The sequence below is a fragment of the Arachis ipaensis genome, chromosome B5 (genome assembly GCF_059453495.1).
Source record: "Arachis ipaensis isolate K30076 ecotype BB chromosome B5, ASM5945349v1, whole genome shotgun sequence".
NCBI classification, from domain to species: domain Eukaryota; kingdom Viridiplantae; phylum Streptophyta; class Magnoliopsida; order Fabales; family Fabaceae; genus Arachis; species Arachis ipaensis.
In genome coordinates, this window is record NC_142440.1 from 34565704 (window position 1) to 34591447 (window position 25744).

The 25744-nt window shown below is 34.9% G+C and overlaps 1 long non-coding RNA gene across 1 annotated transcript; it reads left to right on the forward strand.

Annotated features, from left to right (window-relative positions):
* Positions 1-2806: 2806 nt before the first annotated feature.
* LOC107643418 (uncharacterized) lies at positions 2807-5277 on the forward strand. The gene is made up of 5 exons (XR_015883607.1): positions 2807-3020; positions 3123-3171; positions 3361-3747; positions 4021-4466; positions 4937-5277. It is a non-coding gene; the product is annotated as an uncharacterized LOC107643418 (long non-coding RNA).
* Positions 5278-25744: the final 20467 nt, after the last annotated feature.

The window sequence follows — 25744 nt, forward strand, 5'->3', positions numbered from 1 at the left end:
GCTTCCTAAAAAGGAACTTAATTGAAATGCATCATCCTTGATACATTTAGATCCTCAAGTAGGGTAATGTGAACTAGAAGTTCAAAAGATTATACATTTGCAAAGAATAGCAAATGAATTGCCTGATGCACTTTCTGATACAAAAAGGATCACTAAATCCTATATACCATTTGAAAATGTTCCAATTTGAATTGATATCCCAATTGGACAAATGGCCATTGAAACAAATTCGCATCAGAAGCGTGGTAGGCCTGTCGGTTCCAAAGACAAAAATCCTCGAAAAAGAAAAGAGGTAACTACTATTCCTATTGAAAAGATAAAGACATCGTAAAGACACCTGCAGATGTCTAAAATTCTGATATATTTTTTATGCCAGAATACGTTCAGGTACCTGAAAATTGTGAAAATGACGAGATCTCAATAAATTATGTCTTTATAGGAGAAAAATGGGACCGAAATAAGACAATTTTCAATGAAATATTTGAATATAATATGGCATTAAATATCATGCATGAAAGTAAGAATCTTGAGCCAAGAACAGTCGAAGAATGTTGACAAAGGAATTATTGGCCAAAATGGGAAGAAGCTATGAAGGCTGAGTTAGACTCACTTGCAAAACGTGAAGTCTTTGGACCTATAGTCCGTATACCAGAAGATGTAAAACCTGTTGGATATAGATGGGTATTTGTGAGAAAATGAAATGAAAAAAATAAAGTTGTATGCTACAAAGCTCGATTTGTGGTGCAAGGTTTTTCATAAAGGTCTGGTATAGATTATGAAGAAACAGATTTGCCTGTAATAGATGCAATAACATTGCTTTATTTGGTCAATTTATCCGCATATCATAAACTACATATGCATTTAATAGATGTGGTAACATCCTACTTATATGGATCATTAGATCGTGATATCTATATAAAAGTCCCTGAAGGATTAAAGATATTTAAATCATCCAATGAATATTCACAGGGGTTATACTCAGTCAAAGATGATCTTTATATGGTCTAAAGCAATCTGAACGAATGTGGTATAATTGTCTTACTAAGTATCTGACCAAAAATAGATTCAAGAATGATGATATCTGCCCATGTGTTTTCATAAAGAAATATGCATCTGGATTCATTATAATTGCTATGTATGTTAATGATTTAAATATCATTGGAACCTTTGAAGAGATTCCAACAACTATAAAAGCTCTAAATGAAGAGTTTGAGATGAAAGATCTTGAAAAGGCTAAATTTTGTCTTGGCCTGCAGATCGAAGATACAAAAATGGAATCTTTATTCATCTAACAACGTACACAAAAAAGATCTTGAAGAGATTTTATATGGATAAGTCATATCCATTAAGTATCCTAATGATCGTAAGGTTTTTGGATGTGAAAAATGATCAATTCTGTCCTAAAAACAAAATGAAGATATCCTTGATCCTGAAGTACCATATCTCAGTGCCATTGGGGCACTAATGTATCTTACTAATAATACACGACCCGAAATATCATTTGCCGCGAATTTACTAGCAAGGTATAGTTCCACTCCAACCAGAAGACATTAGAATGGAATCAAACAAATCTTTCGATATCTTCATGGAACAGTTGATATAGGATTATTTTATCCATATGGATCTAAGTCACAACTAGTTGGCTATGCAAATATAAGATACTTTTCTGATCCACACAAAGGGAGATCTCAAATAGGATACGTATTCAAATATGTTGGTACAACTATATCATGAAGGTCCACGAAACAGACGATTGCAGCAACATCCTCTAATCATGCTGAAATACTGGCGATAAATGAAGCAAGTCACGAGTGTTTTTAGCTCAGGAGTTTGATCCAATATATTCTGTCATCATGTGGATTAATTGATCATAAGATAGCTTCAACTATTCTGTTTAAAGATAATACAGCATGTATTACACAACATAAATGTGGATATATCAAAGGTAATAGAACAAAGCATATTTCTCCCAAATTCTTCTTCACTCATGATCTTCAAAATCAAGGAACAATTGATGTCTAACAGATCCGCTCAAACGATAATTTGGCAGATTTATTTACAAAGTTACTTCCAAAATCTTTCTTTGAAAGGTTGGGATGCACCGATTTCGAGATATTAAATAATGGTGACAAAAGGAGGAGGGTGTACTCTTTTTCCTTTAGTCAGGTTTTTTTTCATTGGGTTTTTCTTGACAAAGTTTTTAATGAGGCAGTCCCCATCACAAAGGATATTGTACTATTTTTCCTTTACTAAAGTTTTTTTTCCCATTGGTTTTTCTTTAGTAAGGTTTTAATGAGTTATAATCCTAAATGGGTATCCAAGGGGGAGTGTTGTGATAAGATCAGAACGGATGCCCATTAATATGGGTAGCTAATTTTATTTTTCAACACTGAAGGGCTCAGCTTCTCAAGGCAACCCAAAGTTAATGAAGTTGAAAATATAAACTTCACACACCTAAAAATAGAGAAGCGATATGAGAAATAATACACATAATAAAATATAAAAATATTTTTCTCTCTCTGTACGTGCAATATATATAATATATATGAATCATCTCTATTATAATGAGATAATAATATTGGTGAATATTAATATTAGCACTACAAAAAAAAAGAGATTAAAATGCCATTTATATTATGGAGGTTTTGAAAACCTGCCATAATATTTGGATATTGTGGTGTTTTTTGTTGCTGCCGTTAAGTGATTTGTTCTTAGTGGCGATTTGGATCATTACAGCGGTTCCAACCCGTCGTTATCTCCCATATATATAAAAGCCCAATTCGGCAATTCTATCCCTAATTTCGGAAACACTAGGTCGTTGCTGAAGACGCGTGCGTACACTACTGCTTCCATTGTGTGGCGATCTCTGATCCTATGCGTTCCCTGACGATCTCCTCCGGTGGCATCTCCTCCTCTGGCGACGATCTCCTCCGGTCGGTCTCCTCTAGCTTCTTGCTGTCCTCCTTCTCTGCCAAAATTCTCAGTGCCTCCCTTTCATTCTCCCTTTCCTTCCATTGATGGTACTTCTCTCTCTCTCTCTCTCTATCTCTCTTTCTTTTTGGGTTCGCTTCTCACTCAAAAATTTGTTGTAATGGTGAAAATGTAATGTGAATTTTGATAAGGACAATGTTTGATGATGGAAACCTAGTGCAGGAGAATAGCTTCATATATGTGAGTGTTATTTCTTCTTTTTCCAGCTTCAGTTTGTAAATTATAGCTTAAATTATAGCTTAGATCTTTATAGAACTAATTAACTTGAGTTGATAATAATAATTACTAGTCTCTATGTTCCTGTCACAAATGCAGTTCAAATTTCTACATTAATTATTACTCTTTCTTTGCTATATCATGTAATTTAAGCGCTGGTGGAGTGGAGGATTTGGATATGAACTGTGAATTGGGATCTTAGATCAGAAGCAACTTATTTACCTGCAGAAGCTCAATACTAGCTGGTGAAATCCAACTTGATGCTAACTGCAGTATTGATTTGAACCTAGATTTCAATAGGTATTTTTATTTACTCCTTTTTATTGTTTTCTCCATTTGTTCACTGCTTATTATCAGAGATTTTCTTTATTTAGTCTTTTTCTTTAAGTTGTTGCTTATTAAGATGGAATAAGATTTGATGGTTGTTACTGTTGTTGTCATATATTGATTTCTAATATTGATTTTTGTGTTCAAAATTTCAGATGCTTTGAATTTAATTTAGCTATCAAATTTAATTTTATTAAGAAAATTGCTTAATCTGTATCTGATTTCTGCTGCTGTTCTCATTCACTCAGAGTTTATTAGTGTTTTCATATGTGATGTTGATATCTTTATTCTTTTTGGCAGGGTTCTTCCTAGTAGAAATCTCCAACCTGTAGTATATAGGCTATACTTGGAACTCCTCAAATGACATGCTTTTGAACTTAAATCTCAGATAAAAAGGTCTCATTATCAAAAGTAAGCTTCAGTCTATATAACATTTATCTCTTTCAGAAAATTAGTTAGTATAGCTAATGTATACATGCCAATTAGATTTCTTTACTTTTAAGTCTTTTGGCCGTTCCTTATAAAGATTGAAATTTTAGATATAAACTATTAATAATTATGTGTTGGTAATGTCCAGTTAATTGATTATACGACCAAGTCAATCTTATCTCTTAGTCATGTTGTTGAACCGTTATAAATTTCTATTTTACCCTTATGACAATGTAACATCAGCATTCTAGTGTTCACTGGTGGTTAATCAGAGGTATGATTTGGAAATTGTTATATTATCCTGCATCTATAGCTTTATAATTATATTCATGATTAATTATATTTCTTGCACATATTGGATGCTATTTCCAACTTCCAATAGATACTTCTTGATGCAATTTTTTGTTCAGAACTTCAGATATGCAACTGATTATCAAGCAAGAAATAAATTTAAAAAAAAAAGAAAACAAAAAATCCAAATGGTATTGTTCTACTCAATGACAGTGAACAATTATATTTACACAGTCCTTGGAATTTCAGAATTAGTATAGTTACTCCACACAGTTTTATATTAAATTAGTTTGTATAGATATAAATTGCACCGAAAATGAATTATCAATATGCAGAAGGAGTGTATCTTTTTTTGCACATCATGAAAATTAGTAGAAGCAGCGACTTTTATTTTTAAATTAGCTTTGTTATTCAAATTATTCTACTGTGCCATGCTTATTCTCAATCTTGTTTATTTTTTCTTATATTTGCAGCATAAAGATTTTTGTTCCAGTGACTGTGGTGGCACTCCTGATTTTGATTCCAGCAAATGTGTCAAGTGGGACATTGTTTTTCTTACAAAAAGAATTGGTAGTGAGCGACATTGATAAACTCTCAATATCGAATGTTTCTCCTAAATCCACAAGGTATGGTTACTATTTTAATTACAGATATATTACATATTGCTGGTACTATGATTTAGTACTAATGCAGTTACTTGTTTGTTTCAGATTTTTTGTTCACATAGCATTAGAATACCTGTTCACAGCATGGATTTGTTTCCTGCTTTAAATTTGAACCCCCCCCCCCTCTAAATCTTACGCTTAATTTAGCAGTGACTATATGTACCTCCTCACAATCCTTCATCATTCAATGCTTTGTGTATTTGTTCGATGTTAATTCTCTCATTCTTAAATTAGGTCTTATATTTGTTTCTCCTTTGTTCTAGCTGATTGGATTTGTTATTGATCAAGGCTTAGTTGCCTTAATTGGATTTGTGTTCTTGTAGTTTAATTGGTAACCTATAAAATGAAAGATGCTTAATAAGGTAATAGCTTTATGTTCTTTCATCTGTTAATATATAAATTATATTATACACTCCACTTTTGATGCTAAATTTAATTTGTCTAATTTTAAATTTGTCCAATTTCTTCTTGTTAAGAACTCCCAATCCCAATTTGTTTTGTTCTCTGTGTTTTTCTTCATGATCATTTATGTCAATGTCATCTATACAAGAATAATTAAGAACAACTCAGATTGTATATAAAAATTCTATAAATACAGACTCATGCCTTAGATAATGTAAATATTGATATCTATATTTAGATCAAAATCATCTTCATCAGCAGTCAGGTTATCATTATTAGCTGCCTCAGAAGGAAAATTCGCATTCGAAAAGATCACTGAAAGTTCCTGAATAGTTTAATAAAGTTTATTTTCATGCTAAGTTATATAAGTTACTTTGCAGTTTGCACGTCTCTCTTTATATTATTAATTTTATCATCATGGACAATATGGTCACTTTATTTTTAATTTTATGACTTCCGATTAATTTTAAAATATATAATGTCAGTTAGGCCAATATGTTATATACATGAGCATGCTTATGTGAACCACCTAGCTAGCTTCCTTAGGATTTTGTGTACAATAATTATATTTAATTTAATTTATTAGGTATATATATATATATATACTAAATAAAAAGTTAGGACTCTATATATAATGAATTATATTTTTATAAATGTTGTATTAATTAATTCTTATTGTTCAAATCCTTTAATAATATAATTTGATATTAATCCTAAATTATTAAAAATACGACATTCATATATTTTTAGTTGATTATACATACACACATGATGTATAGATATTGATCGTACATGATATATATATATATATATATCATTCTAGTTCACCACATGCATGCTGATTATTTAAAATTTTGAATGTTTAATTTTGATCATTTTAATATATATATATATGTCATTCTAGTTGACCACATGCATGCTGATTATTTAAAATTTTGAATGTTTAATTTTGATCATTTTAATAAATCTGTTGGTGATAATTTTTTATGTGAAACAAGTTTTAGATTTTCTTCAACTCTTGCTGCTAGCTACTTTACTTTGAAAACTTCAAATTTTAATATTTGTTGGAAAAGAAAAAAAAAAGAAAAATTATCATTTGAAAGAGGTAATTATAATTTTTTTATATTTTTTTAAATATTATTTAAGTAAGTTTTTAATATCTAATTTGCATATAAAAGAATAAATTTTTAGCCTTTAGAATAAATATAGATTTTTAATGAATAGATTTTTTAAAATTCCTATTTGTAGTCCCTCTTAGTCATATCAATCGATAAGTCATGGATTGGAAAACCACGAACCACGCATGAGTATAAAGATGGTTTAAACAAGTTTTTGGATTTTGCTTTTGAGTATCGATCTCTCGCGGGTCGTCAGATTAAATGCCCTTGTCCGGTATGTAATATTCTCAACTGTAATATTCTCCGGCCACCTATCACACCATTTCTTTCACTCCTCTTCCTTTCTAAATTTCACTATCTTCCAATTTACATGTCTTTGTTCAGATTTTTCTCTAAATAATGTTCCTGCCACTACTGCTTCCCTTCTACTTCTACTTCTACTTCTACACCACAATGCCTCACAGCTGTTCCTCTTTCCTTCCAAAACACTTAAGAGAGTGAAATATTTCCTAACCACTGTATTTTATTTTAGTATTTAGTAGACCTTATTTTATTGAGTTATTATCTGAAGAGTATATATATTCTAATCAATCGTAGCATCTTATCTCGCTTAGCAATAATCATTTTCTGCTCTAACTTTTTCTTTGAATATTTGGTCGAAATTATGTTTCTTATTTACCTTATTATATTCTTATATTTAATCAAATTATTCTTTTTTTTAAATTTTATATTCTTACATTTTATCCAACTTGTTCTTTTTCTTAAATATTATAGTATTTTCTTGTTTTAATAATGATATTTATCTTGCAGTGGATACTACTAATATTAGCCTATTTTCACCTTGATTCGGAATTCTGATGTATAATATATAGTATTATATATGTAGCTGTTACATTATACCCTACACAAGAATCAATCTTTTATAATATATATCTATCATCATATGTTTTATTCTTTAGTCGCTCAATTACTCATTTATTTATATTTATTTATCTATTTTAGATGAATATGAAGATAGTACACGCCTTTATTTATTAGTGAAGGATGTGCATAAATTACCAGAAGTTTTGCGCATAGTTGTCAATTTTGATAGACAGCGTGCAGCAATAGGAGAAGCAGCCGGACTCCTTGCAGGAGTTTGTGGACAATTGGCCACTGATTGTGTAGCATTTTCAATCAGTTTTGATAAGTGATCAGACATTCCAGAGAGCTTTTCTGAAAATCAATTTAATATTTTTTCCAAGTAAGAAGATTACTTAAACTCTAAAGCTTATTTCTTTGTCATTATTTAGTTATATTGTTAGTTAATATATATTCTTTGTTCCATATTAAAGGTTCGATTTTGCTTCAAAGTGTGTGATAGCTTGGCCAAACAATTTCTGCTCCAATCGCTTGGCGAAAAATGGAGGGAACATAGGATAAAGCTTTGGAATGAGTTTTATGATCTAAGATTGAGTAAAACTGAGATCATAAATAGTACACCAGAAGATATTGCTCTTGATCAATAGGCTTTATTCGTAGAATATCGTTTGAAACTTGAAACTCAAGTAAGTACTTACTCTCCTAGTTAAATGTTGTCCCACTAAAAAGCCTTATATAGTTTGCTGCTGTAAATAGGATATTGAATTCATATGGAATGTTGTGAAAGGTCTTTATATAAAGTTGGTAATAAAAAACCTTTATTCATAGTTTGCTTCCTGCTCATATTTTATTTTATATAGAGTTGGTAATGAACCAGCGATATGTTGAAGGTATGTTATATGTTGAATGCATGTTTGACTCTATTTAATTGTGTCCAAATTTATCTTGCAGAATCTTTGTAAGAGGAATCAAGAAATTTGGCAAAAATAAATAATTTCTCATACTTCAGGTGCTAAATCAATTGCAAGAAGAAGGGCTGAATTGGTAATCATTTCTATGGTTTTGTTTGAATTGGCTGAGAACTGCTATTCTCTAATGCATGATATTGTGTCCTGTATATTATTTTATTATTAAACTAATGCAGATGTTTGACAAGATCCTTTTATTTGCATAACTAATAATATTTTAAGAAAAGGATAAATATGGTCCACTTCTCCAACTAGAAGCCTTTCGAGAGTAATAAGCAGAAATGTCTTTAAGCATTGCAATTTCAAAATCATTCTCATAGTGATCTATTTGCCCTATCCCAATTTCAACAAATATATCTAATATATTCTTTAATAAAGCCTGATCAATGTGCTCCTTTCACGTTTTTTATTAATCTTTAAACAGATAAGGGTTAGTTATCAAAATTTGTAAGCACTGAATGCATAGGAGTCATTTATGTTAGCACCCAATGCATCTCAGTTATTATATTGTTATTGTTAGTTACTTAATTTTATGCATATCTTTTCTTAAATGATATATTTCTTGATTGAGTCTTTCTACTAATCTTGAATTTTAGACAGAAGAGACGGAAAAAGAAGTTAGTAGGGTTCAAATATGGGACATCACTCACAAAAAAATAGATGAAAGTTATATTAATGAAAAGGCTAAAAAAATAGCGGTAAGACTAAAGTGCAATAAATAACTTGTTTGTATTTTTTTCTTTCTTTTTTTATAAGATAATACTATGTTTGATTCTTTCTCTTTCTTTTTATATATGTAGGAAAAGATTGAAGCAAATAATAGTCAACAAGCGGTAGAATCAACCGTTAATTCTCCTCTTGATGCTCTTGGAGTAGTTCTTGGGAATTAAAGAGCACCCTGGTCGTGTTCGTGGTTTAGACATGGGAGCTGTTCCAACAGTTGCTTTCAAGAACAACATTACAAGGATTAATCAGATGAATTTAGGTCCTTCAAATGATGCTGGCACATCATCTACTTGTGGTCTAAATGTGCAAGAAGAGTTGGACACCGTTAAATCGCAATTGTAAGCGCTAGTCTCCTATATTGCTTCTAAGAAAGGAGGTAAAATTTCAGTGAAATTGGCTGGAATGTTCCCTACTCAACAAATTTCACATGTACAAATACAATTTATGTTCTTAATACCTTATTCCATGTGTAATATTTTGACTCTTAAGAAGGAAATGCTTATATTTGTTAGATTTTCAACAATGTAAAAGAATAATAGTCTAACATATAGAATTATTATACAAGGGAGCATGAGATTTTGCAGATTTTTTAGGCTTTTTTTAATTTTAATTGTGTTTTGGTCTGCTGTGTTGAATTTCTGTTAAATCCATTTTGTTACGGTTGAAGGTATTGAGGGGACATAGAAAATTATATACTAGTGTTGTAAGTTGTAAGTTGCAACCATATCCTTGCATTGGAATATTGATAAAGAAAATTGGCTCAGCATTTTGGTGGATATTATTGCCAGGTGATGAGACGCAGAAGCTGGTGAATTAAAAATTATTAAAATAGTTACGTTGCAAGTATAGTTCTTAACTCACCGAAAATCTGCCTATCAATTTAGAAATATGTCACAGAGAATTAAATTAAAAATTACTGGGAGTTTTAAGTCCCAGGTCGTCTCCCAACGAGTTGCAGAAAAGTGTGCTATCTTATTAATCAGATGTTCCAAGAAGTTAAGCTAAGTAAATTGGGATGTAAATTGAGGAAAGTTAAATAATATGAATAAAAGCCTTGACTGGGAGTTGATTGGTTGGAATTTCTATTATTGGTGGAGTGAATGTAAGATTAATTTATAATTAATGGTTGTTCTGTTTGGTTATCCTTTACTAAGTAAGGAAAAGTCAAACAAGCTGGAATGCCAGATCTGTTCACAAGTTGCAACCCACTTAGTTCAAAGGGATTGGCGTTGGTGACAGGATAGCAATCCAACATTTAACCCAATTACAAATTTTTCTTTCAATCCTTCCAACTCAAGAATTCCTTTTAATCAACTCCCCATCAAGTAAGGAAACTACTCATGCATTGTAAATAAAGAATCCATAGCACATAATAGAGAATTAAAAGAAGACATAATTATTGGAATTGAAATTGAATTAAAAAGAAATAGTCCTTGCATTAATTAATCATAAAAGTATTCAAATAACAAAATTGAACAAAACAGGGAACATGGAAGAATGAAACCAAGTTAAGAAAACAAACTAGAATGATGAAGTCTTGATGGGGAAATAATTCTTCTCAATGTTCCAATGCTAAGACCAATTGAAAATTAAAATTCTAAAACCTAGAGAGAAAAACCTAAGAGAGTAAAACTAGATCTGAAATTGTCTCTGAATGAATGTGTTAATTGTTTCTGCATGTTCTCTGACTCTAGTCTGCTGTTCCGGGCCGAAAACTGGGTCGAAATAGGGCCCAAAATTTCCCCCAACGAATTCTGCAGATTATGCAGATCGCACATGTCACGCGATCGCGTCATCCATGCGGACACGTCATTCGCGCTTTTCCTCGCCACGCGTTCGCGTCGTCCACGCTACCGCGTCGCCAGAACTTTTACAATTCGCGCGGCCGCGTGAGCCATGCGACCGCGTCACTGCGATTTGCTCTCCTTCGCGCGGTCGCGTGAACCATGCGACCGCGTCACTTCTCACTGGTTATCTCCTCAAATTCTTGTGTTTCTTCCATTTTTGCTAGCTTCCTTTCCAATCTCCAACTCATTCATGCCCTATAAAATTTGAAACACTTAACACACAGATCACGGCATCGAATGGAATAAAAGAGAATTAAAAATAAATAATTAAAGTCTCTAGGAAGCAGTTTTCAAACATGTAATAAATTCAGGAAGGAAATCTAAATGCATGCTAATTTAATGAATAAGTGGGTAAGGATCATGATAAAACCACACAATTAAACACAATATAAACCATAAAGTAGTGGTTTATCAACCTCCCCACACTTAAACATTAGCATGTCCTCATGCTTAATTGAAGGAGATAAGGAAATAAGTATGAACATGTAGAAACTCATGAAATGCAGTGCAAACCTACACATATATAAATAAATGCAACTATATGATTCTTGTCCACTTAATCAAATGTAAATAAGCTCTTCAAAACAATTACAAATCAAATTCCACTAATTTTATCATTACACAATAAAACAGATAAAAGTGCAAGAAAATAGCTCGTGAAAGCAGGGAACATGAAAATTCAAGCATTGAACCCTCACTGATAATGTATGTATGCTCTGATCTCTAGTGTATAGGGTGGTCACTCTATCCTTCTCTAATCATACTTTCTAACTTTTGTTCTTCTCCTAACTAATCAACAATAGTTAATATACCAATGCAAACATCATGAGGTCTTTTCAAGGTTGTAATGGGGCTAAGGTATAGGCAAGGGTGTATATTTGGTCAAGTGAGCTAATAAATTGAATCTTTAATTAACCCAAGCTCTAATATAACTTGTATACACTTAATGTCATCTTTAAAGTTCATACCTAGCTACCCAGAATTCCCTTTTTCAATCCATACTCATGTATCAACTTATATTTTTGGTTCTATCATATGTGCATTGATCTTCGAATTCTGAATTCAACATTAGGGTAATTTTGTCCCCTTATTTATTGATTTTTCATATTTATTATTTTATATATATATAAAATAATAAATATGAAAAATCAATAAATAAGGGGACAAAATTACCCCAATATAAATAAAGCTTGTCAATGCACATAGATTTTTAATTCTTATATTTTCACATGAGTAGGTATCCAAATTCCCTTTAAATTTTCATGACACATTCCCTTAACAACTTTTGTTCCCACAATTTCCCATACTTAACTAGCACACACAATTCTATCTTAAGCTAACTAAAGATTCAATTTGGGATATACGATTATTTTTCGGCTTAAGGTTAGTAATGTGGTAAAATATCGAACAAATGGGAATTAAAGGCTCAAAGTGGTTAACAAAGGTAATTGAAAAGGGTAGGCTTAATTTGGATGAGTGAGTTTAAACAAATAATGGCCTCAATCATGTGCAAGCACGCAAATATAATAACTATTGAACATATAAGATAAAACAAAATATAGATTACAATCATAGAGAAGTAAACACACAAGAACGAAATAATTATGGTTAAATAATGTAACCATTCATAAAGGCTCAAATCTTTCACAAGTTGTGTGTTCTTTAACTCAAATATCATGTTCCAAATACAACTCAAGCAAATTTATCATAAAAATTTTGAAAAATTAGTGAAATTTTGTTCCAAAGATAGATTTTTAAAAGAAACTTATTGTCTTTTCAATCAAGTAGAACATGCATGCAACTATCCTAACCTACGCAATTTATTCTATTCTATAAAGGAAAGAAAATCTAACTAAAATATCCTAATTATTGGTGCCAGAGAAGAGAATTTACCTCCGGAAGTCAGGTACTGACCGACCTCCCCACACTTAAGGCTTTGCACCGTCCTCGGTGCCATCTGTCAGAAACAGGGGTGGGCTGGTAGCAGTATCTCCACAGGCGGGGCCGTCATGGCTCCCTGTGCTGGTGAAGGAAGTGGAGTCCGGGGTGTCTGAGTCTCTAAAATGTCCCTTGAGTAGCTCCTTGAGGTGTTTGAATCGGCGCTCGTTACGACGCTCTCTCATCTTTGCTTTCTGTTCTTGCCGATCCAACCGTTCGATTATCTGCTGGAGCAATTTCTCAGTTGTAGATGCTTGTGGTGTTGAAGAAGGATTATCTTCAACTGGAGCAGTAGGAAGGCTTGTAGTGGCTGCTGAGAGTCTGAGGTATTTCCCGTTAGGGACATACTGATCGTTCCGTGGAAGCATGGCTTTGGTGTCCCCAGCTCTGTAGGAGACTCCGGCTGCTGAGACAAGATCTGAGACCAGGGCGGAGAAAGGTAAGTTGCCCGCAATTTATACGTGTTCCATAGCATTCCGGATATGTCTTGAGAGATTCAGAGGTTGGTCTATAAGGATGCACCATAGGAGAATAGCCATGTCCGCAGTGAAGGAGGACTCATGAGTGCTCGGAAAGACGTAATGGGACATGATCTGCGCCCATACGCGAGCCTCCAAGGTAAGTGCTGAAGCCAAGATTCCCTTAGGGCGGTACGGTGGTATCCGTAGATCCAACGGCTGCCAGGTAATGCGATGACTCCGAGAACGGAGTCCCAGTCGAATTGGTATCTCTGGCACTGAAGGGCGGCTTCTTGAAAAGCGTCCATTCCTGCTGGAATAGGGGGAAGATTCAGAGCTTGCTGAATGGCCTCTTCTGTGATGGGGACTTGCTTTTGCCAGACATAAACAGACTGCAGGGTCGGCATGTAGAAGTTGGAGTAGAACTCAACTACCCAAGAAAGATTGACCTGCCTCGGCTGTCTCCGTAGGAAACCCATTGTCTTCGCTCAAGTTGCGGCTCAACAAAGGTGGCAATATTGGACGGGAGGATAAGAAGGTATTCATTGTTATAATTCTTTTCTGCCATGATAGGGAACATCTGCTCACAGTAGCAATTGGAAAATCGCGCAGTGTCCTTTGCTGGAAAGGCTTTCTCCTTTTCATCAACTTTTATTATCCGCTTAACTCTTTTTGTTGAGGGCTTGACGGTGGTTGAAGAAGGCTCTGCCACTAATGCTCTTTTAGTTCCTCTTCTTGCTGGTGGTTTGGAAGTTGCTTTCTCCTTTCCTTTCTTGGTGGCCATCCTGAAAGAAGGGAAGAGAAAGAAAATTAAATTTAAGGAGACATACAGCAGGGAAGGAAACGAAAAAGAGGGTGAATGATGCACAGCAAAATGTAGATGACATTAACACATGCTCTCGAGTACATATGAAAAGCCATTAATGGAAAATAGCTAGTGCAGATAAAAACAAGTGAATGCAAGGTGTTTATTGGCATGCTGGCAAAGGGCATGAGTAGCATAGACCAAGCATTACTTCGTAACAAACCATCACGTTTGTATTGACAATTGAATTTAATTAATAAAATAATAAGGAGAATTTGTGAAAAGCAAGCATTGAATAGTAGAATAAAGTAATGTAGAAAAGTGCATAGGGCTATATAGGCTTTTTCACAAACACATGGCATGCATGGTAAGTAAGATATAAAAAGTATGAAATTGAACATGCAAGTAATCCTCTTAAAAATAATAATAATTGTCAAATAAATTGTAACAAGTCACAAGCATATAATGAGGGATAATGACTCAAAAATTTTCTAGCACCATGTAAAAAGGGAAAAAAGAAAATGAAATACAAAAGTGAAAAGAAAAAGGAAGGAAAAAGAAAATAAAAATGTATATAATATCATAAGAATGATGGAAAAGAGAAGAAGGAAGAAGAAGGTAAAACCTTGTTAATGGTGGTGAGAAAGATAGAGAGTGAAAGGTGAGATAGAAGGGGGAAGGAAGAAATAAGGAGGGAAAAGAAAAATTAGGATTTGGGGGAGAGAAAGATAAGATAATTTGGCAATTTAGGTTGAGCCGTGCGGCGCATGCGACGCGGCCGCGTGGGGCACGCGTTCGCATGGGTGCGCGTCAGGTAAGGGGACGCGATCGCGTCAGTCACGCGGTCGCGTGATCCGTGTTACGCTGCTGGCGCGAGTGCAGCCTCGCTCCAGCACAACTCTCTGTTCGATTTATTTTAATTACCAAATTAGTGTGACGCGATCGCGTGGGTCACGCGATCGCATGAGTGTGCGTTATAAAATGGGTGACGCGGCCGCGTCGGCGACGCGGTCGCGTGAAAAGGATTGTGCTTCCAACACCAATCCAGCACTACTCTTGCACAATATCTCAGTGTGCACCCTTTTACGTCGAAAATTCAGGGCACGCGTTCGTGTGGGAGGCCAGGATTCCCATGCGATGCGAACGCGTCAGGGACGCGGTCGCGTGGGTCGATTTGTGCCATTGGCACGCCTCCAGCCGGACTCCAGCCGAACTCTCTATTCGTTTATTTGTTTTCTCCACCCCCTTTGCGACGCGGACGCATCGCTGATGCGATCGCGTCGCGCGACGAAAAACCCTTTTTTTTTTTTGGAAATATAAAGACATGTAAATGAAAGAGCACGAAAGCACTAATAAAGAGAAGAGTTATTAAAGAAGAAAAACTAAAAGTGAAGAAAAGAACGATCATACCGCGGTGGGTTGTCTCCCACCAAGCACTTTGCTTTAACGTCCGTAAGTTGGACGCTCCACTAGCTCAATCGGCTGCTATGTGGGGATCTTCCAGGCGGAAGATCTCAAGCTCCTTATTTTTCTGCACCTTCTCACCATGGTATAGCTTCAGGCGTTGTCCATTAACCTTAATAAGTTCAGAGCTTGAAGGATGGCTTAGGTGATAAACTCCATACGGTTCAGCCTTCTCTACTCTGTATGGACCTTCCCATTTTGATCTCAACTTACCGGGCATGAGCCTTAGTCGAGATTTGTAAAGGAAGACAAAATCTCCAGGTTGAAACTCTTTCTTCTTGATGTTCTGATCATGCACAGCTTTCAGCTTTTCCTTGTAAATTCTGGAGTTCTCATAAGCTTCTAGGCGAAGGTTCTCCAGTTCCTGCAGTTGCAACTTCCTTTCAGCTCCGGCGTTCTCAATTCCCATGTTGCACTCCTTAACTGCCCAGAAGGCTCTGTGTTCTATTTCAACTGGGAGATGACAAGCTTTTCCATAAACCAAGCGGAAGGGACTCATCCCAATGGACGTCTTGTATGCTGTTCTATATGCCCACAGTGCATCTTGTAGCCTGGTGCTCCAGTCTTTTCTGTGAGGCTTTACTATCTTTTGCAAGATACGCTTAACTTCTCTGTTTGATACCTCGGCTTGCCCATTAGTTTGGGGATGGTAAGCTGTTGTAACTTTATGGATTATCCCATGCTTCTTCATCAATCCTGTTAGTCTTCTGTTACAAAAATGGGTGCCTTGATCGCTTACGATTGCTCGTGGTGATCCAAAGCGACATATAATATGGTTTCTCACAAAGGAAACAACAGTGTTAGCATCATCAGTGCGGGTAGGAATTGTTTCTACCCATTTGGAAATATAATCCACAGCTAACAATATATAAAAATATCCATTAGAATTTAGAAATGGACCCATGAAGTCAATGCCCCAAACATCAAAAATTTCACAGAAGAGCATATATTGTTGAGGCATCTCATCCCTCCTGGATATATTACCAAATTTCTGGCATGGGGGGCAGGATTTACAAAACTCAGCAGCGTCTCTAAAAAGAGTAGGCCACCAGAATCCGCAGTCTAAGATCTTTCTAGCTGTTCTTTGAGGGCCAAAATGTCCTCCACTCTCAGATGAGTGACAGGCCTCTAAAATGGACTGGAATTCTGATTGAGGCACACAACGCCTAATTATCTGGTCAGCGCCACATCTCCATAAATATGGGTCATCCCATATATAATATTTAGACTCGCTTTTCAGCTTGTCTCTTTGATGTTTAGAAAAATGTGGAGGAAATGTGCGGCTAACTAAATAATTAGCAACAGGTGCATACCAAGGGATTACCGCAGATACTGCTTGCAGGTTGTCAAAAGGAAAATTATCATCTATAGGAGTAGAATCATCCTTAATATATTCAAGGCGACTCAAGTGGTCTGCTACTAAATTCTGATTACCACTCCTATCCTTTATTTCTAAATCAAATTCTTGTAACAGCAGTATCCAACGTATAAGTCTTGGTTTGGATTCCTTTTTAGCTAATAGATACTTTACAGCTGCATGGTCCGAATACACTACTACTCTAGTACCAAGTAAATAGGCTCGGAATTTATCCAAAGCAAAAACAATAGCCAGAAGCTCTTTCTCAGTAGTAGTATAATTGGACTGGGCAGTGTCTAAAGTCTTAGACGCATAGGCAATAACAAAAGGATCCTTACCTTCGCGCTGAGCCAGCGTTGCTCCTACTGCATGGCTGGAAGCATCGCACATGATTTCAAACGGCTGACTCCAGTCTGGTCCTCTCACAATTGGGGCTTGAGTTAGAGCAGTCTTCAGCTTATCAAATGCTTGTTCGCAATCCTCACTGAACTCGAACTCAATATCCTTCTGCAGTAATCTGGACAAGGGAAGTGCCACCTTACTAAAGTCCTTAATAAATCTCCTGTAGAAACCTGCATGGCCAAGGAACGAACGGACTTCCCTCACAAAAGAGGGGTAAGGTAAACTAGAAATAACATTCACCTTTGCTGGGTCTACAGAAATACCATTATTAGATACCACATGTCCTAATACAATCCCTTGTTTTACCATAAAGTGGCATTTTTCGAAATTCAATACAAGGTTTGTGTTAACACATCTATCTAATACTCGAGATAATCCATCTAAGCAAAGGCTAAAAGAATCACCATAAACGCTAAAATCGTCCATAAAAACTTCCATACAGTCCTCAATAAGATCAGAGAAAAGACTCATCATGCACCTTTGGAAGGTAGCTGGTGCATTGCACAAGCCAAAGGGCATTCTCTTATAAGCATAGGTCCCAAAAGGACATGTAAAAGTAGTCTTTTCCTGATCCTCAGGAGCTATATGAATCTGGAAATAACCTGTGTAACCATCTAAAAAGTAATAATGTGATTTACCTGACAGACAATCCAGCATTTGATCAATGAATGGAAGTGGGTAGTGATCCTTATGGGTAGCTTAGTTGAGACGCCTGTAATCAATGCAGACTCTCCAAGCATTCTGAACTCTAGTTGCTATGAGCTCTCCATGCTCACTCTTCACTGTAGTGACTCCAGATTTCTTGGGCACCACTTGTACTGGGCTTACCCATTCACTGTCTAAAATGGGATATATGATACCTGCTTCCAATAGTCTGGTCACTTCCTTTTTGACAACTTCCAAGATGGTGGGATTCAATCTTCTCTGGGGTTGACGGACAGGTCTTGCTCCCTCTTCTAGAAATATTCTATGCTCACATACTTGAGGGTTGATTCCCACTATGTCTGCCAAACTCCACCCAATTGCCTTCTTATGCTTCCTCAGTACATCAAGTAACTGCTCTTCTTGTTGAGAAGTCAGTTCCCTTGCAATAATAACCGAAAGCTTCTGCTCATCCTCAAGATAAGCATATTTGAGATGTGGAGGGAGAGGTTTTAATTCTAACTTTTGATCATGGGCAGGCTCTGGATTATCTGGGGCTTGTAAAAGGGCGAAGTGCCCTCACTGTCAGTTAAGAGGGTCCCCACACTGGGACCTTGTCCAGTGTGCCTCTCTTCAAACTCTTCTTCTTGAATTTCAGCCACACTTTTGTCTATGACATCACACTAGAAGATAGAATGATCTTCTGGGGGATTGTTAATGACTCCATTCAGATTGAAGATTACTATGCAGCCATCTATTTCAAAGGAGTATGTTCCTGAAAAAGCATCCAATTTGAATTTTGATGTCTTCAGGAATGGTCTTCCAACTAGGATTGATGATGGCTTGTCTGAATCATTGTGGGGCATCTCCAAGATATAAAAATCAGTGGAAAATGTGAGCCCTTTAATGTTCACCAAAACATCTTCAGCAACTCTAGCCACTGTAATAATGCTTTTATCTGCTAACACAAAACGAGCTGCCGACCTTTTTAAGGGATGGAGCCTCAAAACATCATATATAGACAAAGGCATTATACTGACACATGCTCCTAAATCACACATGCAATCATAAATTACTACACCACCAATAGTACAACTAACTATGCAAGGACCTGGATCACTACATTTTTCAGGTAATCCTCCCATTAAAGCAGATATAGAACTACCTAAAGGAATAGTTTCTAATTCATTAATTTTGTCTTTATGGATACATAAGTCTTTTAGAAACTTTGCATATTTAGGTACCTGCTGAATAACATCAAAAAGGGGAACAATTACCTGCTGCTTCCTGGGCTTCCTTGCAAGTTGTGGAAATGGAACGGGAGTAGTGTTTTCTGTGGTGCCTGCGCTTTTTGGTGCTTCCTCCTGTGGTTGAGCTATCTCTTCTTCAGCTATGTCCTGTATATCCTCTTCCTCTTCAATATCTTCGATTTCTACCACCTCTTCAGCTGAGGCATATTCTGGTGAGCTTGGTTCCTCCTGAATCCTCTCCTGCAGTGTGGTTCCGGACCTCAGGGTGATAGCATTAATGCCTCCCTTTAGATTGGGTAATGGTTGAGAGGGGATTCCAGTGGTGCTTGAAGGTTGGTTACTGGAATTTTGTGCTGATCCAAGCTGTGTCATAAAAGCTTGCATAGTAGAAGTGAAACCATTCAGACTGGCATTAATACTATTCATGATGTTACTTTCCATGGCCAGTTGTCTTTTCTCAAAAGATTGCAGTAGGTCTTCAGTAGAAGGTGAAGAAGAATGGGTAAATTGAGAGGTCTGCTGCTGATTGTTCTGTGGTCCTTGGTTCTGCCTCAGGTGAGGTGCTCTGTAATGTTGATTTTGCTGCCTATTGTTGTTATTGTTCCACCTCTGATTTCCCTGATTATCTCTGCCTCCTCTGTTATTGTTGTTCCTCTAATTCTGGTTTGAATTGTCCTGCCATCCATGGTTATTATTTTCACCTTGATTGTACCCTTGGTTGGGACGGTCATAGAAGTTGTGAGTGGATGCTACCATGTTGTCTTCTTGTTGGAGCTGTGGGCATGCATCAATGTAATGGCTATAATCAGCACAGATTTTGCAAATTCTTTGTGGGACTAGTTGTTGGTTTTGCTGTGGTGGAGGTTGAGCTTGCTGAGCTTGTTGATTCAACTGTATTTGCTTCAGTAAGTTGGTTATTTCACAGATGCTTTGAGTTAGAGCAGCAGTCTCTCTGCTAGAAGATACTTCTGCAACAGCTTTTGAACGGCCTTGCTTTTGTCTATGGTTCCTAGTGGATTCATCTAAATCACTGATCAATTGCCAAGCTTCATCAGTGGTCTTGTACTTCTTCATAGACCCATTGCTGGCACTTTCCAGTATGGTCTTATCTTGGGGCTTCATACCCTGTGTAACATAGCTGAGTAGCACGATCTTGTCAATCATGTGGTGGGGGCATGCTTCCAGAAGATTATTGAAGTGCTCCCAGTATTCAAAGAGAGTCTCATTGTCATCCTGAACAATTGTGGAGATATCCTTCCTTAGCTTATCAGTAACTTCAGATGGAAAGAATTTCTCCAGAAACTCCTTTCTGAGTGTATCCCAGTTGGATACATTTGCTAGAGGTTGAGTGCAGTACCACTCTCTTGCTTTTTCCTCAAGAGAAAACGGAAAAGCTTTCAGCAAAATTGAAGTTTCATCAGTGCCATCACGCCTGACAGTAGAACAGGCTGCCTGGAAATCTCTCAAGTGCTTGATAGGCTCTTGAGCAGGTAGGCCATGAAACTTGGGCATCAAATTTAGCAGTGCGGGTTTTATTTCAAAATCTGTAGCTACCGCTGGATGATGCGCTTGAAACGGTTGCATTGTAAAATTAGGGGCTCCTTCCTCCTGGATGGTAACTCTCCTAGCTGCCATGTTTTCTGCATGTAAAACAACCAAATCAGTAGAACGGGGGCTGGTTTCTTCCTCAGATTCACTTTCAGATCCGCCCTCAGAGCGGGCTAACCGACGCTGTTCTCGCCTTATTCGTGAAATTGTCCTTTCAATTTCGGGATCGAATATTAGCAAGCGCGGATCAGGAAGTGAACGCGTCATTTGACGAAAGAAACATGCAGCTCATAGTAGCAAAATAAAATAAAATGCAAATAAATAAATTCTAATTTATAAAATTAGCACTCTATTGCAACTCCCCGGCAACGGCGCCAAAAATTGATGAGACGCAGAAGCTGGTGAATTAAAAATTATTAAAATGGTTACGTTGCAAGTATAGTTCTTAACTCACCAAAAATCTACCTATCAATTTAGAAATATGTCACAGAGAATTAAATTAAAAATTACTAGGAGTTTTAAGTCCCAGGTCGTCTCCCAACGAGTTGCAGAAAAGTGTGCTATCTTATTAATCAGATGTTCCAAGAAGTTGAGCTAAGTAAATTGGGATGTAAATTGAGGAAAGTTAAATAATATGAATAAGAGCCTTGACTGGGAGTTGATTGGTTGGAATTTCTATTATTGGTGGAGTGAATGTAAGATTAATTTATAATTAATCGTTGTTCTGTTTGGTTATCCTTTACTAAGTAAGGGAAAGTCAAACAAGCTGGAATGCCAGATCTGTTCACAAGTTGCAACCCACTTAGTTCAAAGGGATTGGCATTGGTGACAGGATAGCAATCCAACATTTAACCCAATAACAAATTTTTCTTTCAATCCTTCCAACTCAAGAATTCCTTTTAATCAACACCCCATCAAGTAAGAAAACTACTCACGCATTGTAAATAAAGAATCCATAGCACATGAAAGGGAATTAAAAGAAGACATGATTATTGGAATTGAAATTGAATTAAAAAGAAATAGTCCTTGCATTAATTAATCATAAAAGTATTCAAATAACAAAATTGAACAAAACAGGGAACATGGAAGAATGAAACCAAGTTAAGAAAACAAACTAGAATGATGAAGTCTTGATGAGGAAATAATTCTTCTCAATGTTCCAATGCTAAGACCAATTGAAAATTAAAATTCTAAAACCTAGAGAGAAAAACCTAAGAGAGTAAAATTAGATCTGAAACTGTCTCTGAATGAATGTGTTAATTGTTTCTGCATGTTCTCTGACTCTAGTCTACTGTTCCGGGCCAAAAACTGGGTCGAAATAGGGCCCAAAATCGCCCCCAACAAATTCTGCAGATTATGCAGATCGCACATGTCACGCGATCGCGTCATCCATGCGGACGCGTCATTCGCGCTTTTCCTCGCCACGCGTTCGCGTCGTCCACGCTACCGCGTCGCCAGAACTTTTCCAATTCGCGCGGCCGCGTGAGCCATGCGGTCGCGTCACTGCGATTTGCTCTCCTTCGCGCGATCGCGTGAGCCATGCGACCGCGTCACTTCTCGCTGGTTATCTCCTCAAATTCTTGTGTTTCTTCCATTTTTGCTAGCTTCCTTTCCAATCTCCAACTCATTCATGCCCTATAAAGTCTGAAACACTTAACACACAGATCACGGCATCGAATGGAATAAAGGAGAATTAAAAATAAATAATTAAAGTCTCTAGGAAGCAGTTTTCAAACATGTAATAAATTCAGGAAGAAAAGCTAAATGCATGCTAATTTAATGAATAAGTGGGTAAGGATCATGATAAAACCACACAATTAAACACAATATAAACCATAAAATAGTGGTTTATCACCAGGCCATAAGAGTGTCAGAATTTTTGTTCATTAAATAATTTCATATTAATTTTAAAATTTGACTTTGGAAGCTAGCTTTAACTTTGTTCATTAAATAATTTCAGATTAATAGTTTTATATTCATATTTCTATCATTTTTTATTGTACTCATAATTATATTTTTGTTGTAGGGATTGGATCAAGAGAGTGAGATTCCATCACCAAGAGAGTTAGGAAGTTGGTCTTCTGGAGTGAGCAACAAAGAAACATGATCTTGTATGATACAAATTTTATGTATTAAGTATTATATATATATATATATATATATGTTAAGACGAATTATTGAAAAATATTATCTTTGATACTTTGTTTTTGGATTATGATTTTTGATTTTCGAAGACCATGTATGAATTAAAAATCTTGTTATGATATTTGATTTAAGGTTATGCCTTCTTGGTTATTATGAGATTTTAAAGTTTGAGTTCTAAAAATGTCGCTTTAAATAGGTAGTTTTGATCTCATTTTAAAAAGTAAAAAATTGCCATCATACTTAGATAAAAACGACGGCTAAAATTCACCATTTTAAACGAAAAGTATGCCATCAAACCCTGGTAAAAAGGGCAGTAAGAAACGCCATTTTAAACGAAAAGGGTGCCATTAAACCCAGGTAAAAATGGCGGTTAGAAATGCCATTTTAAACGAAAAGGATGCCATTAAACCCTGGTAAAAACAGCGGTTAGAAACGCCATTTTAAACGAAAAGGATGCCATTAATCCCAAGTAAAAACGGCGGTTAGAAATGCCATTTTAAACGAGAAGGGTGCCATTAAATCCTAGTAAAAACGGCGGTTACAAACCGTCATTTTAAACAACAACAAAATCGCCGTTTTATTTGGTTAAAATGGTGGTTAAAACCGCCATTTTAACCGCCAAAAAACCGCCGTATTATCCACTGGTTATTATGGCGGTTTTCAGAAAACTGCTGTAATAACCAGAATGGCGCCCAGAATTTTAGCGTTTCTTGGGAGCGCCATTTTTGATAATAATGGCGATTGTAACCGCCGTAATTACCTTAAAAAACCGTCATTTTAACTTTTTTTTGTAGTGTAGAATCTTCTATTTACACTTTTTTATTTTATATTTATTTTCTCTTCCTTATTTATTTATTTTATAATAGAATATAATTATACCAGTGTCTTTCAGAGAGGCTCACCAGCTGCCTTATAACACCACGTCTTATCTTCTTTCAAAAAAATGATAATTCCACTCCATATTTGATAATCTTATTCTATATATAATTTTTTTTATATTATATAAATTTTATAATAAAAAATAAATTACTAAATGCTATAATATGATGTCCAATCAAAATTATTTGAGTGGTTCAAATGTTAATGGTAGACATTGCTAAATTTCTAAAGTTGGACTCAATATTAATAAAATTTGAAAAAATAAACTTTGTACATGTATAAATAAGAGATATAGTCTGATATAATATCACAATAACAATATATAAAATATTCTTCTCTCTCTTTATATTTACGTTGCAATATATAATACTAGTAAATATATAGAGTATTCTTTTTTTTTTTTAAATAAAAAGAAAAATTTAGAGATCAAATTTATTTGTTACCTAGGTTATTATTTTTATTAGTTTAAATGCTGATGGTAATTAATTATAATAGGAATACATAGGTAGTATATAAGATTAACCACAAAATATTTTTTTTTAACTTTCTGTTTTCATTCTTTAAAATTTTCAAATGAGAATAACCAATTTTTTTTCTTCTCTCAACTTTCATTCTTCTTCTCTTTTCTGTTTCGTCAAACCATTAACATCACATCTTGAATAGCTTAGGACATAAGATTTTTTTATTATTTGTGCACCTTCTAAGTATTTATTTAAATATTGCTATAGAAATTCAGATCAAATGAGTAAGTCATTTATCAAATATAAAAAAATTTTATTACTTACAAAATATATAATAATTATGATTATTTTTATCGCATTTTTAAATTATTTAGGGATTATTTTATTAATAATATCTTTCAAAACTTTTTTATAAGCAGCTGAATCTTAGTAATTAACCCAAAAAAAAAAGACATTATCAAAATTAGAATGATAATATCTAGTCTTATTTTAATATTATTTTTAGGTTTAATTACTCTACTAGTCTCTATAGTTTTGCACAATTTTCAATTAGGTCCCTATACTTTTTTTTCTATTAATTGAGTCCTTACATCAATTTTTTTTATTGGGTCCCTACACTTTTTTTCCTTTTATTTAAATCCTTGTACCAATTCTTTTTTTTTAGTTGGGTCCTATAAAATTAAGCCAATTACTACTAAGAGGGACTTAATTGAAAAAAAAAATTGGTGCAACGACCCAATTAAAAAGAAAAAAAGTATAGAAACTTAATTAAAAATTTCACGAAACTATAGGGACCAACAGAGTAATTAAACCTTATTTTTATTTGGAAATCTCTCACTGTATATAATCTAATACCATATTTAATGGGTTTTGTTAAATAAGTATGGTTTTACGTACTAAAACAAAGAGTTATGTGTATTTTAAATTAATTGAAGTTTACATTGTTATGATTGTAGTCACAAACTTTGAATTTTTTTTTCCTTGTATTTTTTTCTTCGTTTCATTTTTCTCCTAACGGAAACATAGTGAATTTTACCAAACTTAAAACTTTACAGAAAGCAAATATGATCGGTCCTAAATTCTAGTCAAACACATTCTTTGATTTTTATGAAAAATATAAGAATAAATTATTATTTGTACATACGAATATTCAAAATATCTATAAATCTATTTAGGAAAAAATGAAACTAATATTGAATTTATAAAAGATAAGTTCTAATTTAAAAGATTATTCGAACCCTAAATGGATTGGATTCATCCAAGTATTACCGCAGCACCACCACTATTACCACTGTCACTGTTATGGTGCTACTTATGTTATTTACTGGACCTAAATTTTTTTATCTCAAATCTCAAACCCCAAATCATTTCACCAAAGTCTCAATAATTTTTCCTTTCCACAACAACTCCATTTTTTCTTTTCTTCTTTACTAGCTACAATGTCGATGTTTATGCACAAAAGAGCTTTTTTTCAACATATTTTCGGACTTGTATGTTGCTCCACCACTTTTCTTCACCAATTTCAAAAAACTCATCCCCATCTTCAGTCCCAAA